We start from the raw sequence: 18,631 nt of genomic DNA, 5'->3' as shown, positions 1-18,631 counted from the left end.
ATTCTGTCTTTTCTGTACTGGAACGGCAATATGGGCTCGAGTTCACAGAATTTAACAATTATACAAACATCAAAAGTTGAAAATTGTGCTAGTTCTTGTTGGAATAAAAGAAAAGTCTGTTTTGCATAAAGTGGAGAGATCTTTGCTCACTTGTCCTTAGTGGCTGGGCTGCTCACTATTGCAGAAGTTAGAACGTTTCAAAATTGGCTAGGATTTTTAACAGATCATTTAACAAAAAACATTCAAAGGGAAGCTAGACAAACAAGCTGAATAGAAGGAGATGCAGGCAGGGGGAGATGAAGAGGGGCGGGAGACATTCTCTGTGGAGCGTAACTGCCAGCATACAACAGTTGGGTTGAATGGCCTGTTTCTGTGTAATTCAACACAATGTGCCTCAACCTGGTTCTGTTGAAAGCAGCTTGCATTTGGGATGGTAAGCCTTAGCTGCAAGCCCTCATTCCTGTATTTGACTACATTTCCCAGCCTGGCACCCACTGTGTGGTGTTGTAGATTTTCATTTCAGGTGGGCAAATAAGAACATAAGAATATAAGATCCCAAGAAATAGTCTGGCCCTGGCCCAAATGTTGCTGGAAAAGAGAGATGGCTGATGGGAAATGTGACTAAGTTACGAAGACACTACAAGGAAGCACATAGAGTTCTGCCACAGGATACAAGATGTCCCTGGACTTTAAAAGGTGATTGTTATCAGTTTCACATGCCAGAGACGTGAAATGAACAAATGGCTGTAAACAATCGCCCATCACACGGGAAGTAGGAGATAATGATGTGAAGGATGGGAGGCCATTAATATGGATATCCGTGGTAATCAGAGGAAGAGAGAAATGAAGCAGACACACAATCCCAAGGAAGATATAAACATTGTCATAGACTTTGTCAAATTAACAATAATCTACAGGAAGAACCATCGTGGAAGGAAGCCTCAAGATTTTGGCTTGAAGTTGGAGTTTGATCCCCGTTCGTGCCTGGCCAGTACGATGAGCGCATTTTTGGGTGCGAAAACTTGGTAAAGTCGGGCGTGAGACGAGTAGGCGACCCGTGCCCGCCCTCGCGGCCATTCACCCTTTACCAATGGCTGAAAGTGGCGGCAATCGGAACTGTGCCCGAAATGGGCGCAATGGTCATTTAAATGGATTTGCATTCATTTAAATTGACTTAATGGATTGCATGCCCAAATTTACCGTACTTCCCCCTTTACCATCGTGTTCACCCATCCAGAATCGACATGAAACACACATGGTCCGCAAAGGTCTAATTCGGGCGCTCCAGCTTCTGAGGAGGTAAGTTCAGAACTTCTGGTGGCTCTCTAACTCAGATCAGTAGTGGAGAGGAGAGGGAGGTGGGTTAGATGGCTCTCTGGAGGGGTGGGGGTGGGGGGGCAGGGGCAAGAAGGAGTCCGCTGCCACTCTGCGTGTGATCGGTGGCAGGAAGGGGTGATCCGTCGCCACTCTGCATGTGAGCGGTGGGGGAAGGGGGGTCCGCTGCCACTCTGCGTGCAATTGGTGGGGGAGAGGGGGTCCACTGCCACTCTGCATGCGATCGGTGGGGGGGGGAAGGAGGCAGGGGGCTGCGATCAGCCTGAGTAGCGGGGGTGAGGGGCATAAGGGGGTCAGTTATGTTGTGGGGGTGAGGCAATGTCTGTGGGGGCCATGGGGAGGCATTATCTGGCCCGGGAACGATGTGGCAGGGCAGCATTTTTCTATTTTTTTTACTGCATATGTGCAGTTGAAGGCGCTGATCGGAGCTGCACCGTTTCGGGAATGTTAAGCCCCGCCCACAGGCTTCTGCAGCGCGATTCAGAATCGCTGATATTTTTTCAGGCAGAGTGCGTATGGGGGCGCCTGAGAACGGGTCTAAAAGTTGGATCTGAAACACTCCCAGATTCAAGTCCGCCCAGCACTGAGAGTTAAAATGGTAAAATAGGGCCTGATGTCTCCACAGCTTCACTTGAAGTCTTCAGATAAACATTGTTTGTACAACCTATGCTGAGGAGTTTGCAGTGGTAGCAAAGGAAGGTAGAATCATTAGTGTGTTTTAAACAGGGTGTAGAAGACTTCCTGTTTTTTCTTTCTCTTGTAGTCATGATAAGCAACAGAATTTTATATTTTGTTTAATAAAAAAGTGATTTTATTGAAGAATAACTGTGTTGTGTCCGTCAATCGACTGGAGTGAAGGTCTCAGTCAACAATAGGAACAAGAGTAGGACATTTATCCTCTCGAATCTGCTCCACCGTTCAATTAGATCATCGCTGTTCTGACTGGTCTCAAATCCAGTTTACTATCTGTCCACCAAACCCTTCACTCCTTGAAAATTTATCTAACTCCACCTTGAATATATTCAATGCACCAGCCTCCACTGAGAATTCTGAAGACTAATGACCCTTTGAGAAAAGAAATTCCTCTTCATCTCTGTCTCTGTAATGACTTTAATCAGGCAATTGGGATTGCCTGTTAGAATATGAACTCTCGGATTAAGGCCCTAATTGATTGGCAATCAGGGAGCCTCTTGCTTTGTACTTAACCAGGAGTGTCAGTTCCTCTGGGACTCCGAGTGTAGACTGCTAACTGAAAGTACTCTGTATGCTGTTGTCAGACTTGCAAATAAAGGGATGTTGGTGAAGGGATTTCTGCCTCCGAGGACTTATTACAGTCTCAAAGCAGAATTCCCTTATATTTAAATTGTTTGCCCCCCTCGTTTTAGATTCCCCCACAAGTGAAAACATCCTATCAGCATCTAACCTTCAAGACCCTTCAGAATGTTTCACCAAGGTAAAATAAGCTCACAAAAGTCCCAATGAGAGTAGCAACTGTTGCCTGCTCATTTTTCAGGCAAGAGAAAAGTGGCTGGGCATAAAAGGTTTCCTCATTACCTGGAGAAGGACACACGGGGCAGGATTTTGCAGCCCCTGTGGGATATTACAGTCCAATCAAAGTAAGAGCAATTTAAATGGCCTGCAGCATCTTCTGGGGGAGACTTGCCATGGTCATTAGAGAGAGAAGATAGTTACACAAAGAGGGGGATTGCTGGAAGGCACAAAACAGTGAGTGGGGCCAATGGATATTGTTAAGTGAGATGCATGTTGTAGCGTGGCTCGAGGGATCTTCACTGGACTCTTGGGGGGCAGAATCCTCCCTTGCTCCTGCTGGTGGGTTCAGTGGCTGGCCAGGGGGTGGAGAGCGGGTTGTGGGGGGTGCCGCGGTGGGGAAGGTGAGAGAATTCAGTGGGAGGCCCAAAGATTTTTCAGGTTTTCAGTCTGGCGTGAATTTCCCGTGGGATCTGCTGGGGCATGCCAAGATTAAACAGGAAACCGGCTGGTGGCTGGCGTGAAACTGATTGGCGTCCCACTAATTGGATGCAGATGAAGGCTGGACTGGCGTCTACTCCCTATGCCCCATTCTCCATGAAGCCAGAGCGAAAGAAGTTTAGAAGGATGAGGGGTGATCTTATAGAGACATATAAGATAATGAAGGGGCTGGATAGGGTAGAGGTGGAGAGATTCTTTCCACTTAGAAGGGAAACCAGAACTAGAGGGCACAGCCTCAAAATAAGGGGGGGCCGGTTCAGAACAGAGTTGAGGGGGAACTTCTTCTCTCAGAGGGTAGTGAATCTCTGGAATTCTCTGCCCATTGAAGTGGTGGAGGCTTCCTCGTTGAATATGTTTAAATCACGGGTAGATAGTTTTCTGATCGATAAGGGAATTAGGGGATATGGGGAGCAGGCGGGTAAGTGGAACTGATTCGCTTCAGATCAGCCATGATCTTGTTGAATGGCGGGGCAGCCTCGAAGGGCCAGATGGCCTACTCCTGCTCCTATTTCTTATGTTCTTATGTTCTTATGAAACCACACTGTCCAGAACATGCCTGGAACAATGTGGCGTACAGAACTCAGAACTTACCTGAAGAAAGCCTGAGGCCACGAGCAACCCTGGACTCTGTGATGCGCGATTAATTCACTCGGGAGGCTAGGACGTACCCGGAAATGAAGGCTTTTATTCACAACAAGAATAGAGCATACTGCTTAACAATACTATCGCAGACTAAGGGCCACTAGGAAGTAGCAGTGACCTTTATACTCCTGTAAGAAGGCGGAGCCAACCGGAGTGTACCACAGAACAATGCTAACAGGTGGAACACCCCAACCCTAACCCCAACAGTAACAAGAGTAACATATGTACAAGTACCCATAGTGGTAACCGTCTATGGTTCACCACACCCTGGAACACCAGAGCAGTGGGTGGAGCATCTCTCAGGCGAATTTTCAATGCTGTAACGTTGGAAACGCAGCAGCTAGTACGTAACACAACAATTTCCCACAAGTAGCAATGTGGTAATGATCAGGTAATCTGTTCTGCCATAATGGTGAAGGGATAAATACTAACCAGGTCACTGGGGAGAACTTTCCGGCTCTTCTTCAGAATAATACCACAGAATCTCCTGCATTCCCCAAGAAGACAGATGGGTTTAATAGCGAACCCGAGAGATAGACCCCGGACAGTACGGTACTCCTGAGATGCAGTACTAGAGCATCTGCCTAGTCTTTTGTGGTCAAGTCCTGGAATGGGACTTAAAGCCACAATCTTTTGATGCGGAGATGAGAGCACCACTGACTGAGTCATAACTACCACTGTTAAATCTGTTTCCAATTCACTACAGAGCATTTGTCACTGTCCCGCTCCCCCCCCCCCCCCCCCCCCCACCCCCACCCCACGCCACCCCCACAACACCCACCCCTGTAGGATCCACAGATCATTGGACAATCTTCTGGATGATGGATTCTATCCAATTCAATTCAGCTCCTGGGGAGAGTTGCTGCAGTTTTTTTTTCCTTTCCAATAAACTTGTTGTGTTGTGAGTCTTCTAACTATGCCCACCCCAGTCCAAAGCCGGCAACTCCATTTCATGTTTTTTTTTGTTTCCGTCCACCAAAACAAAATGAAGAAAAACTCCATGACATCCAAGTAATCCCATATAGAAACATAGAAGATAGGAGCAGGAGGAGGCCATTTGGCCCTTTGAACCTGCTCTGCCATTCATCACAATCATGGCTGATTGTCCAACTCAATAGCCTAATCCTGCTTTCTTTGATCCCGTTCGCCCCAAGTGCTATATCCAGCCGCCTCTTGAATACATTCAATGTTTTGGCATCAACTACTTCCACAGGCTCACCACTCTCTGGGTGAAGAACTGTCTCCTCATCTCTGTCCTAAATGGTCTACCCTGAATCCTCAGACTGTGACCCCTGATTCTGGACTCCCCTACCATAGATTGTTGATCACCTTCCTGGCTTTGTATAATTGCTCGTTGCTCACACAAACCATTGGATCACTCGTGTAATGTTTATCCATTGCAGAAAGTCTGTACCAATGCAAAACTATTCAACCTTTGTGCAGCTGGCCATAAGTTGAGGATAGAAGTGCCAGAACTCTTATAGGAAATCCTTAGTGAGATTTCAATACTAATCAAAACTGAGCCTCAACTAGTGAACGAGGCCCTGCTGGGAGTATTGCTCTTTGATTCAAATGTTGGGCCAAAGTCCTGTCCGGTCAATGTTGGCTCCTGGATTCACCATGCTTCAAATTTAGATTCTCAATGTTGTGTGTAAATCTCTTCCTGGACTTGGCATTCCTGAACTCTGCCACCGCTTCATTCCTCCAACCCTCCCTGAACACTCCAGGTAGGATTTTCCATGCAACCCGCCGCATGTTCAGTGGTTGCAGAGGCAGCCCACCATTGGCCCATGGCAGGATCTTCTGCTCTCACTATTATCAACTGGGTTTCCTGTTGAATGCAGGCCTCGTCGCTGGGAAACCCGCGACAGGGGTGCACTGTTGGCGGTACCGGAAGATCCCGCCAATGTGAACAGCCAGAAAGTTCTGGCCTCTGATTCTGATCTCTTCTGTATCATGGAGAGGGATTGAAAGCCACAACCTTCATTCTGTGGGTGCTGCTGGCTAGTCAGCATTTATTGCCCCTCCCTAATTCCCCTTGGAAGGTGGTATGAGCCGGCTTTCTGAATCACAGCAGTCCATGTGGGGTCAATATGTCCACAATGCTGTTAGGGAGGGAGTTCCAGGATTTCGCACCAGCGACGATCGAGCAACGCTGACATAGTTTCAGGTCAAGATGGTTTGTGACTTGGAGGAGATCTTGGATGATGGTTCCATGCCCCTAATAATCATTGTCCTACTGGATAGTGGAGGCCATGGGCTTGGGAAAGTGATGTGACAGAAAGCTTGGTGAGTGGATTCTTTTGAAAACGTTACCAACTAACTCCAGCAGAATTGTTTATCATTTGAAGAAGAACCCAACGGGGCGAGACGTCTGCTAGATGCACGTTTTCAATAAAGTGGAGTTTCATCAAAGAGCTGAGATCACTTTTGAAACTTCTTAAATGTAATTGGGCTTATAATCAAATATAATGGCAGAAATGGAAAACTTTGGCAAATGTTTTTGACCTGATTTCCAACATTTGATATGACTATGTTGAAAAATGAGGTTAGAAATGACGCTTGCTGAAGTTTTACCTTTTGAAACCACAGCTGTGTTTCTGGGACGGAGCGGTGTGCATGGAAACTTCAACAATGAATACAAATGGTAGATGTCAGTAAGGGATCGGTCCATTAAGCAAAAACACCAAAGGCCATATGGAGACTGACACACTGCAGAACTCATGGAGAGTTTGTCGGTGCCAGAGAAAAAGTTCAGTGTAATAAATGGCTCAATTAACAGAATCTTCATTGTATGCCCAGTCCCCGAAGATCAACAGCTAACAGGTTCGTTCTCAGCATTCCAGGGAGCAAAGGGAAGGATATCAGCTATTCGAATCTGAAAAGTGAAAATAAAAGTTAATGCTTTGGATTTCATAGGGCATGGTGAGAGAACCTCTCTGCAGTATTTGAAATAGACGGGTGAGAGTTCATGATTGCAAGCAAGACGTGCACTTCTGTTTCGCCTTTAAGAACCTCAGGATGTCTCCAAACACTTTGCAGCCAATGAAATACATTTGAGGCGTAGTTCATAGAATCCCTACAGTGCAGAAGGAGGCCATTCGGCCCATTGAGTTAGCACTGACCGCAATCCCACCCAGGCCTATTCCCGTAACCCCACATATTTACCCTGCTAATCCCCTTGACACTAGGGTCAAATTAGCATGGCCAATCAACCTAACCTCCACACCTTTGGACTGTGGGAGGAAACCGGAGAACCCGGAGGAAACCCACGCAAACACGGGGAGAACGTGTAAACTCCAACTGACAGTGACCCAAGGCCGGATTTGGGCCCGGGTCCCTGGCACTGTGAGGCAGCCGTGCTAACCACTGTGCCACCATGTAGTTGCTGTTGTAATGTTGGAAACATGGCAGCCAATTTGTGCACAGCAAGATTCCATAAACAGCAAAGAGATCATGCTCAGGTCTCATGGAGTGGGACATAAAGCCAGCCTGTTAGTGCAAAGGCAACAGTGGAATGTTACATCAAAGGAGTGTTACATACTGAGTGTTACATACTGCCGAGTGTTTCAACAAAGGAGAGCTACCTCTGACACTAGATCAGCAATGTGCTTAGCGAATAAAGTGTTCTTTGCATATTTGATGCTTCCATGCTTTCCATATTTGTTGCAATTAAAAGAAGTCTGAAGTTGGTACTGCTAATTTCTTTTAACATCGATTTTAACACACTGCTTTTTGAGCTGGGAAGTTTAAAGCGAATTCAACCTTCCTGTGAATAGTTCTTTTTGGAAATTCCACAGCATGAAGCTCCTCATTCAATGTCTGGCCCGGAAACCAGAGAAGTTTCACCCTCACAGTGTTGGCTCTCTAATATCCCAAGACACAAACTTACACGTAGCACTAAATCTGCTGAAGACGAGAACATAAGAAATAGGAGCAGGAGTGCGGCCCAGAGAGCCTGCTCTGCCATTCAATATGACGATGGCTGATTTTGGGCTTCAACTCCACTTTCCTGTTCACCTAACAACACCAGACATTAAACTGCCAGCTTGCTGTAGGGGGCTTTTACTCTAATTCTCAACAGTCCATTAAGCCAGTGAAAGACACGCTATTTCTTTGGATAGTCAGGCCGAAAACCTGGTACGTGGCCAGCAAAATGCACGGCAACTGCATCCCTACCCAAAAAAAAATCAGAATTAGACTACAGGCCTCAGGGGGGTTTAGATTAATTCCATAGCAACCAGGTTACAAATCCTGCAAACTGTAAAATATAAACAAGGGCATATTTTAAAACAAACATAATTTTTTTAATAAGGGAAACTTTGACTAGTTACTTTGTGCAATACAATTTTAATCCCCATAAACCAGTTGGAAAGGAAAGGAAGGGGACATCAGAAAGAAAATGCCCAGTTCTTTCTGTTGCACTTATCACCTCTGATACAGATTGTGGTGTCACAAATATGGGTGGGAATTTTTCGGCGGTTCACGTCCGAAAGCGAGGATGGAGAGTTTGGTGCTCAGACAAATCACCGCTCACTATAGCAGGACTGGAGAATACTGCCAGCATGAACAGCTGGAAAATTTCTCCCATGGACTGGACGTGTTTTATGACATTGTGGATGGGGAGCCCGTGGCAACATATGTTTCAGAAATTAGCCAGTAGCAACATTAATTGGCCATCCTCAGTCCATTGGCAGTGCAGAGTTGACGATATTGTATCTGGTCAAAACTTTACCCTACTGGGAACTGCATGGTATCAGTTAAAGGGACAGAAATTACAACAAAACATGTCCCTGCTGTTAGTAAAGAAACACTTGCATTTACACAGCAACTTTCACAACCTCAGAATGTCCCAGAGCGCTTCAGAGCCAATGATGCACAGACGCCGCTGCAATGTTGGGAACACAGCAACCGATTTATACACAGGAAGCTCCCACAAACAGCAGAGCATCGGTTTTAGTGATGCTGGCCTGGAGATGCCTGGGAGGTCGGGGTGTGAGGGGATCGGTGGGGCAGCAATGGGGTGGGGGGTGGGATCACTGTGCTCGCCAGCGATCAAGCTGACTAGCAATTGGGAAGCTGGCAGTGTGGGGCTACTGCGCATGCATCGATCTCCGCTATGACAGGTCGGCACATGCGCAGTGGCCCGCTCAGCGCTATGCTGCCGGCCTCTCCAGCGGGAATAGGCCCTGCCCATTGATTTTTAGTGTGATTCATGCTCTCTGTGATGCACAGATTGTGGGAGATTCATTTTGAAAATCCCACTAAAAAAAACCAGTGGGATTGACTCCAGTTTTTATACAAATTCAGAATTTTTTGGGGAGAATCCCAGCCCAGATTTCTCTCTGTCTGGTTTGGAAGTAGAACCCACAGACTTCTCACAGGATGGTTCGGGTGCTACCCACTGAGGTCTGGCTGGACAGCTGGAACAGGAGTACAGAGATTAGGTCAAAATTTCCTGATAATTCCGGCCGATGGCATCTTCTGATTAGAACGAGAAATAAACATCCCTCCCCCCGACCATGGAGGATTCAGATGCTCTCCCCCTACCCTGACAATCATCGCTGGCACTCCCATCACCCCTCTCCGACAGCCGAATTTCCAATCCCACCCCCGACAATCATCGCCGGTATTCCGATCACCACTCCCTTAGTGCCCACTCTCCCCCCACCCCCTCCACACATGAATGTCCCCCCCCACCGCCCCACATTGGAGCGCCACACTAGGGCCTGCCCCGGAAATACCCCCTGGCACAGGCTGAATATCCTGTGCCAGAGGGCAGTGCCCTGGCATGTCCCTCTCCATGTTGTGGAGATGCCGGCGTTGGACTGGGGTAAACACAGTAAACACAGTCTAACAACACCAGGTTAAAGTCCAACAGGTGTATTTGATAGCAAATGCCACTAGCTTTCGGAGCGCTGCTCCTTCGTCAGATGGGGTGGAAATCTCCACTCCATCTGATGAAGGAGCAGCGCTCCGACAGCTAGTGGCGTTTGCTACCAAATAAACCTGTTGGACTTTAACCTGGTGTTGTTAGACTCCTTACTGTATGTCCCTCTCCACTCAGGGGCTATACTTACCACTGCGCTGTCAGAGGGAATCCCCTTGATTGTTTCTCATTTGGCCAAACCCTGTTGTGACTATTTAGTGAGGGGGGAATCATGTGGCGGGGGTCCCATTATTAATATTTAAATGTATGAAAATCTATTTAAATGAAGTTCCCTGCCCTTTGTGGGCGTGAATCTCCAGTGAGGGTGTGGGAAAAATCAGGAAATGGGATCTCTCCGGAGAGAATTACATTTCTTGAATCTCTCTGGATTTTCCCCCTGTGTGGCCATTCTCTCTGGTGGTGAATATGGGCTGAAAATCCCTCCCACAGTGTTTGCCATTGGCCAATTGATCAACAATTGAGGTGAATAAATTAGACTCAATCCAATCCTTTGAACCACCAAAATCTGAAGCACAGGGAGAGACCATTCAGCCCCATTCCATCTGTGCTGGCTCTTTGCTAGACTATTCCAAAAATAGTCCCACTGCCACTCTCACAAAAATAGTCCCTCTCACCTTCTAGCTCTGTGTCTTTCCTCATTTCAAATAATCGTCCAATTCTTCCTTAAAAGTTGTAATGGTCTTTATCTCAACCGTTCCCAGTGACAAATAACTGCATGAGGAAATTTCTCCAAACCTCTTGCCTCCCTCTCTTGACGACTATTTTAAATGAATGACCTTCTGAGGCTGCCTCCCAACTAGAGGAAATTTTGTTTGGAGCAGTGGCTAGGATTCAGTGTGTTCCTACTTTTGGAAAATGATTATTCCCTGACCACATGACTTTCATATTTTAACTGTGCAGGAATGTGGGTACTGTGATGAAAACTGGAGAGAGGTGTGGAAAAATAATTAAACAAAGTTCTCCCAGTCTCTCCCTTCTTTTCTCCATTGCAATCTCATTATGTATAACTCCACTGGCAAGGCACAGCACTTAAGAATCTGGCACATCAAAGGAGATGTCATAGCTGTCAAAACATTGTCCTGGACTCTGTTTTCCACTGTGTTCAACAGCTGATTTCATTTTTAATGACCTTTGTTTCACTGAAGAACTTTCCAGAACAGACAGCTTGATGGAGCAAAATTACTGATTTTGTTTGTCCAGTTCTTTCCAGTTACCTCGCCAATCAACCATTTCTCTTAAACACATCTCTTGCTGGAGATTTTAGACTCCAGGTTATAATATCCCTGTGCATGATCTTGCATGAACACTGCTATTATCCTGACATGATGTGGAGATGCCGGTGTTGGACTGGGGTGGAAACAGTAAGAAGTCTCACAACACCAGGTTAACATCAAACAGATTTATTTGGAATCGCGAGCTTTCGGAATCAGGTTAGACTCACCTGATTAAGGAGCAGCGCTCCAAAAGCACATCATCCTGACAATAAGTGAAGACCAACACTACAAAACTCTGTTTCCTGTACACCAGTTAATCAGCTTGTTAACTGTATGAACTTCCGTGGGACAAAGTTTTGAGTGAGATGTTGCCTCATTTTACAGCCCAATCTCTAATTGACTTTGTAATTATCCTTATTCCCTAGCTGTACTATAAACACAGAGCCACAATTTGGAGATTCAAAAACATCCACAAATTTGTACAAGCAGAATCCCTCCAGATAGCGTCATCCCAACATAGTATTTCTTTCAAAATTTACTCAACTCTGAAAATAGTGAAACAATAATTATAGAATTCAACACAGATAGAGGGTGGCACGGTGGCACAGTGGTTAGCACTGCTCCCTCACAGCGCCAGAGACCTGGGTTCGATGCCCGGCTGGGGTCACTGTCTGTGCAGAGTCTGCACGTTCTCCCTGTGTCTGCATGGGTTTCCTTCGGGTGTTCCAGTTTCCTCCCACAGTCTGAAAAACGTGCGCCGGAGCGTGACAGCAAGGGGAATTTCATAGTAACTTTGTTGCAGTGTTAATGTAAGCCTTACTTGTGACTAATAAATAAACTTTAACGGATAGACAAGAACATACACGTACACACAAATACACACACACAAACACAGGCTCAGAGGGTAAAACTCTTATTTCTTCATCAGAAGGTTGTGGGTTAAGTTTCCACTTTAGAGACTTAAATGTATAATCAAAGGGGACATTCCCAGTGAGGTGAGTACTGAGGGAGTGCTGCACTGCCAACAATATCAAAATCAGCTCAGATACTAAACCCCTCATCTGACTCCTTTGGATTGACATGGAAGATCTGAAGATAATTCTCAAAGAAGAGCATAGATGGCCAATACTTACCTCCCCACCAAAATCACTAAAATTGTCTCCGTTCTTTGCCTTGTACCATCAGTCCTTTTGTCATTTAATCAAGCCTGCCCTTTTTAAAAAATGTATTCTTTCCTCAGATGTGGGTGTCACTGGCAAGACCATTTGTGGCCCATCCAGAATTGCCCTTGAGAAAGTGATGGTGAACTGCCTTCTTGAATCCTTGGAGCTCTCATGATGTAGGTACACCCACAGTGCTGCTATGGAGGGTGTTCCAGGGGTTTGACCCAACAGTGAAGAAACATTGATATAGTTCCAAGTCAGAAAAATGTGTGTCTTCGAGGATAACTTGCAGGTGGTGGTGTTACACTTGTTCTTCTTGGTACAGGTACGGAAGGTGCTGTCAAGAAGGAACCTCAGTGAGTTGCTGAATGCATCTTGAGATGATGCGCACTGTTGTCACTGTTTGTCAGTGATGGTGAACATAAATGTTGAAGGTGAAGGTGAAACTTGCGTGTCGGACGGACTGCTCCGACAGCGCGGGTCAGTCGGACCGGTCTCACGGCGCAGGTCGGTCGGTCCGGTCCCACGGCGCGGGTCAGTCGAACCGGTCTGATGGCACGGTCTCACTCAAGTGGGCTGCTTTGTCCTGGATGGTGTCAGGCTTCTTGAGTTTTTCAGAAGTTGCACTCATCCAGTCAAGTGGAGAGTATTTCATCATATTGCTGACTTGTGCTTTGCAAATGGTGGTCAGGCCTTGGGGAGGTGAGTTACTTGCCACAAAATTCCCAGACATTCCCCGACTCTTGTACTCATGATATTTATGTTGTTATGAACCCAGCTGATATTACTACTGGACATGTCAGATCCCAGGGTGGAACCTGAGTTCATAGATCCTCATCCTTTTTTTTTGTTAGAAATCTGGAGAGCAGCTACTGAATAGAGTAATAGGAATCTGCTGATTAACTTTTAACACATGAATAAACATTTATTCAACAAGAAAATATGAATTAGATTAACTACTCCCACTGCAATACCTCTACACATAAATACTCAAATTAATATGGAGAACATTATTTTCAATATAGAATCATAGAATCCCTACAGTGCAGAAGGAGGCCGTTCAGCCCAGTGAGTCTGCACCGACCACAATCCCACTCAGGCCCTATCCCCATGAATCTACTCTAGCTAGTCCCCCTGACACAAAGGGGCAACTTAGCATGGCCAATCAACCTAACAACCTATCCACACAGATAGTGAACCAAGCCGGGAATCAAACCTGGGTCCCTGGAGTTGTGAGGTAGGAGTGCGAACCACTATGCCACCCCATCCATCTTATAATCTAATGCTCACAGTAAGTATAGTCTATGTATTAATAGACGGCCTATGGTCAGACACCACCACACTCTGAAGCAAAGTGACAGATGTCACCAAAAAGTAGATGCTATGGATATCTCATCAACTCCCCCCAGACCTTGTCACACTGCAAGATAACTAGTCTCACTAAACTTAATCTTTCCCATGAGAGTTCCCATATCCCAGTGATCAAGGTACTCAGGTTAGAATCTTCTCCCAAACTATGCTTTCTCTTGGTCGACTTGAACAAGGATTCACCTCCAGGTTTTCAGTCCCTCCTTCCAATGTTCCTCTTCTCCTGGATCACCATGTGTATTCAAACTTTGCCTTTCACATTCTCTCAAATGCTCAGCCATGCCAACTGAATGCCACTGCCTCACAGACCCGTAGGAAAGAGTCAAAAGCTTTTGGCTGTCTCCTTGTTCAGATTCCTGATCTTGTTCCACACACACATAATTATGCATTTATATTGGAGCATGTTTGGAGGTGAGAAGTTTTCAATGTGTTTCAAAAACCTGGAACTCCCTTATGGATCTCCTGCACCACATGGATTGCAGGCCACGCACCACCACCTTCTCAAGGGCAACTTGAGATTGGCAATAAATGTTGGCCGAGCCAGTAACACCCACATCTCATGAAAGAATATAGAAAATAAACAAATAATCAAGAATATTTGTTACAATAGCCATGCCCTTTTGTTGCTAAATTGAATTATTAAGAATAGAAGTGGCATTGATTGTATAAATAACCCCTGAGGAAATATTTACTTTGAGAGTACTGCCAACACATTTCTGCTGGCATTTTTCTTACCTATTCATAATCAAATGTACACTTTTGACAGCACTTAATCAAAAGTAGCAAATGGGTGGCACAGTGGCTAGCGCTGCTGCCTCACAGCTCTAGGGACCCGGGTTCAATTCCCGGCTTGGGTCACTGTCTGTGTGGAGTTTGCACATTCTGCATGGGTTTCCTCTGGGTGCTCTGGCTTCCTCCCACAGCCCCAAGATGTGCGGGTTAGGTGGATTAGTCACGCTAAATTGCCCCTTAGTGTCAGGGGGACTAGCGAGGGTAGATGCATGGGGTTATTGGGATAGAGCCTGGGTGGGATTGTTGTCAGTACAGACTCGATGGGCTGAATGGCCTCCTCCTGCACTGTAGGGATTCCTTGACATCTGGAGGAGGGTGCCATGAAGGGTAAAAAGAAATTATTTTCAAGGCCAGAGCTTCAACTGTCTCAGCGAACTTGAGAGATGGTTCTGACCTTGATGGTGTCTATGGTGATGGTCTACTGAAAAGATAACAGCTGAGCAAAGCAACCTTTTTAGGATGGCTTGTCTGGTGAATTCTGATTGCCCACAAGTCAGGAAATAAAAATAGCCTCCTCAGTCTTCGGAGTACTGAACAAGGAAGCTAGGAATATTATCAGCATGCTTTTCAAAAGGTTAGATCCCTTCAGCTCTTGATCAGTAAAGTAAAGCTTGCCATTTGTTTTCTTCGACATGCGGCCGAAGGTCTTTGTGCTAGAATAGACCCAAAACGGTACTTGAGTGCAAAGCAAAACCATCTGTCAGTGAGGATCTTGCAGAAACAAGTCTGAGTCTTCATCAGGCAGAATCTGGGCCACAAATCCTGGATGAGACAGTGCCTTCGTGTCATGGCTTAACTCCCAATGAATGTGCTGAGGTTTCAATGAATTCAAGAGGTCATAATGTTCTGAGATAGATATGGAGGAGAAAGACCCTGTGCTCTTTATTATCTTACACACTTGGAAATAAAAACTGCACGTACACTGTTCCATTACAGAATCCAACTGATCCCAGGATCAGGAAAAACGTAAGAATAGAAAGAGTCCATTTGGCTCCTTGAGCCTGTTCCACACTTCAATCATTTTGTGGCTGATCTGAACTCCCTTCACCAGCCTGAAGTTCAGTAACCTTTAAAATCCTTACCCAGCAAAAATGTAATTGAATGTTGAATTTATTTTCTGTGGGAGGCAACTTGTTGATAAGCCTTAAATCTGCTTTTCATAAATTTTAATCCTATCTGTCATCAAAGTTCAAATTGTGTCCTGAATTTAATTTGCCGGAGAGGTCCAGTCCTGCACTGGAGTGCGTCATCGTGGACAGGGTGCGAAAATTTGGAGATTGGCCAACAGTTAAATTTTCCCACCCATCCCACAATGATTCCCGACAATGATGGGAGGGGAAAATCCCAGTCTATGGGCTCAAAATCCCACCCTATGTTTCTCTTGAAGGTCCCCTTTCAGCCACCTACATTCAAAGCAAAATTTCCCAAATCCTTCCAACAGATGAGACCTTGTCAGCAAGATATCGGGCATGGTGGCACAGTGGTGAGCACTGCTGTCTCTCAGGACCAGGGTCCCAAGTTCAATTCCCAGCTTGGGTCACTGTCTGCGTGGAGGTTGCACATTCTTCCCGTGTCTGCGTGGGTTTCCTCCAGGAGCTCCAGTTTCCTCCCACAGTCTGAAAGACATGTTGGTTAAGTGCATTGACCTGAACAGGCGCCGGAGTGTGGTGACGAAGGGATATTCACAGTAATTTCATTGCAGTCTTAATATAAGCCTACTTGTGACTAATAAATAAACTTAAACTTAATATTCAGGGTTTGAGCTCTCTCCAGTGTCTGGACACAATGGGTGAATTTTCATTTTTTTATCAATGCGTTGGCATTGCGGTGTGTAGCACACCAGCAGCACTGTCGACTTTTGCCATTATCATTTCAAACACATAGAGAAGAAAAATTTTGGAGGTCACGTCCCATCAGTAAGGGGTTAAATGGAATGTGGGAGCGAGGGGTGGGGGGCATGTGGATGTGATACGGTGGGGATATTGCAATGTATTTAGATGAGAATCCTGACCTTCCTGGGCAATAGCTGTGTTATGTTATGTGGCGCTGTGAGGCAGCAGTGCTAACCACTGTGCCACCGTGTTATGGGGTGGCACGGTGGCACAGTGGTTAGCATTGCTGCCAGGGACCCAGGTTCAATTCTGGCCTCGGGTCACTATCTGTGTGGAGTTTGCACGTTCTCCCTGTGTGTGCGTGGATTTACTCCGGGTGCTCCAGTTTCCTCCCACACTCCAAAGATGTGCAGATTAGGTGATTTGGCCGTGCTAAATTGTTAATGACCATACCCTGCAGTTATTGGCTATACGCTGCAGTTATTGACTATTCACTGCAGTTATTGGCTATACGCTGCAGTTATTGACTATACGCTGCAGTTATTGACTATACGCTGCAATTATTGACTATAGGCTGCAGTTATTGACTATACGCTACAGTTATTGACTATACGCTGCAGTTATTGACTATACACTGCAGTTATTGACTATACGCTGCAGTTATTGACCATATGCTGCAGTTATTGACTATACACTGCAGTTATTGACTATACGCTGCAGTTATTGACTATACACTGCAGTTATTGACTATACGCTGCAGTTATTGACTATACACTGCAGTTATTGACTATACGCTGCAGTTATTGACTATACACTGCAGTTATTGACTATACGCTGCAGTTATTGACTATACACTGCAGTTATTGACTATACGCTGCAGTTATTGACTATACACTGCAGTTATTGACTATACGCTGCAGTTATTGACTATACACTGCAGTTATTGACTATACGCTGCAGTTATTGACTATACACTGCAGTTATTGACTATACGCTGCAGTTATTGACTATACGCTGCAGTTATTGACTATACGCTGCAGTTATTGACTATACGCTGCAGTTATTGACTATACTGCAGTTATTGACTATACGCTGCAGTTATTGACTATATGCTGCAGCTATTGACTATACGCTGCAGTTATTGACCATATGCTGCAGTCATTGACTATACACTGCAGTTATTGACTATACACTGCAGATATTGACTATACGCTGTAGTTATTGACTAGACATTGCAGTTATTGACTATACGCTGCAGTTATTGACTATACGCTGCAGCTATTGACTATACGCTGCAGTTATTGACTATACGCTGCAGTTATTGACTATACGCTGCAGTTATTGACTATACGCTGCAGCTATTGACTATACGCTGCAGTTATTGACCATACGCTGCAGTTATTGACTAGACATTGCAGTTATTGACTATACGCTGCAGTTATTGACTATACACTGCAGTTATTGACCATATGTTGCAGTTATTGACTATACGCTGCAGTTATTGACTATACACTGCAGTTATTGACTATACGCTGCAGTTATTGACTATACGCTGCAGTTATTGACTATACACTGCAGTTATTGACTATACGCTGCAGTTATTGACTATACACTGCAGTTATTGTCTCTCCATTGCAGTTATTGACTATACGCTGCAGTTATTGACTATACGCTGCAGTTATTGACCATACGCTGCAGTTATTGACTATACGCTGCAGTTATTGACCATACGCTGCAGTTATTGACTGTATGCTGCAGTTATTGACCATACGCTGCAGTTATTGACTATACGCTGCAGTTATTGACCATACGCTGCAGTTATTGACTATACGCTGCAGTTATTGACTATACATTGCATTTATTGACTATACACTGCATTTATTGACCATACGCTGCAGTCTTTGATGATACGCTGCAGTTATTGACTATACATTGCAGTTATTGACTATATATTGCAGTTATTGACCATACGCTGCAGTCTTTGACGATACGCTGCAGTTATTGACTACACACTGCAGGCATTCTCTATCAATGTGCCTACAACAGACCCAGACATGAGGTCGGGGAAAACCCCAAAGGTGCAGAACGTTGCGAACCAGAGTTCAAAGTTACCAGTTCTTCTCAAGCATGATAATCTCACTACACATCATTGACTCAAATATTGCTTTCTGAATGAAACCAATCTTATTTGAATGCGTGAATCATCTTTGCTTACCTCTGAGATGTTAGAGAATAGAGCAGGATATAGATAGGCTGGAACATTGGGCGGAGAAATGGCAGATGGAATTTAATCCAGATAAATGCGAAGTGATGCATTTCGGTAGATCTAATGTAAGGGGGAGCTAT

At 45.3% G+C, this 18,631-nt stretch overlaps 1 pseudogene; it reads left to right on the top strand.

Moving 5' to 3' along the window:
• The first annotated feature begins 810 nt into the window (after positions 1-810).
• The window catches only part of LOC144504886 (dynamin-like GTPase OPA1, mitochondrial), an 81,661-nt pseudogene continuing 63,840 nt past the window's right edge, over positions 811-18,631 (top strand).

Source organism: Mustelus asterias, chromosome 15 (genome assembly GCF_964213995.1).
Source record: "Mustelus asterias chromosome 15, sMusAst1.hap1.1, whole genome shotgun sequence".
Classification (NCBI taxonomy): domain Eukaryota; kingdom Metazoa; phylum Chordata; class Chondrichthyes; order Carcharhiniformes; family Triakidae; genus Mustelus; species Mustelus asterias.
The sequence above is the reverse complement of the archived record's forward strand: the minus strand, read 5'-3'. Positions and strand labels throughout refer to the sequence as shown.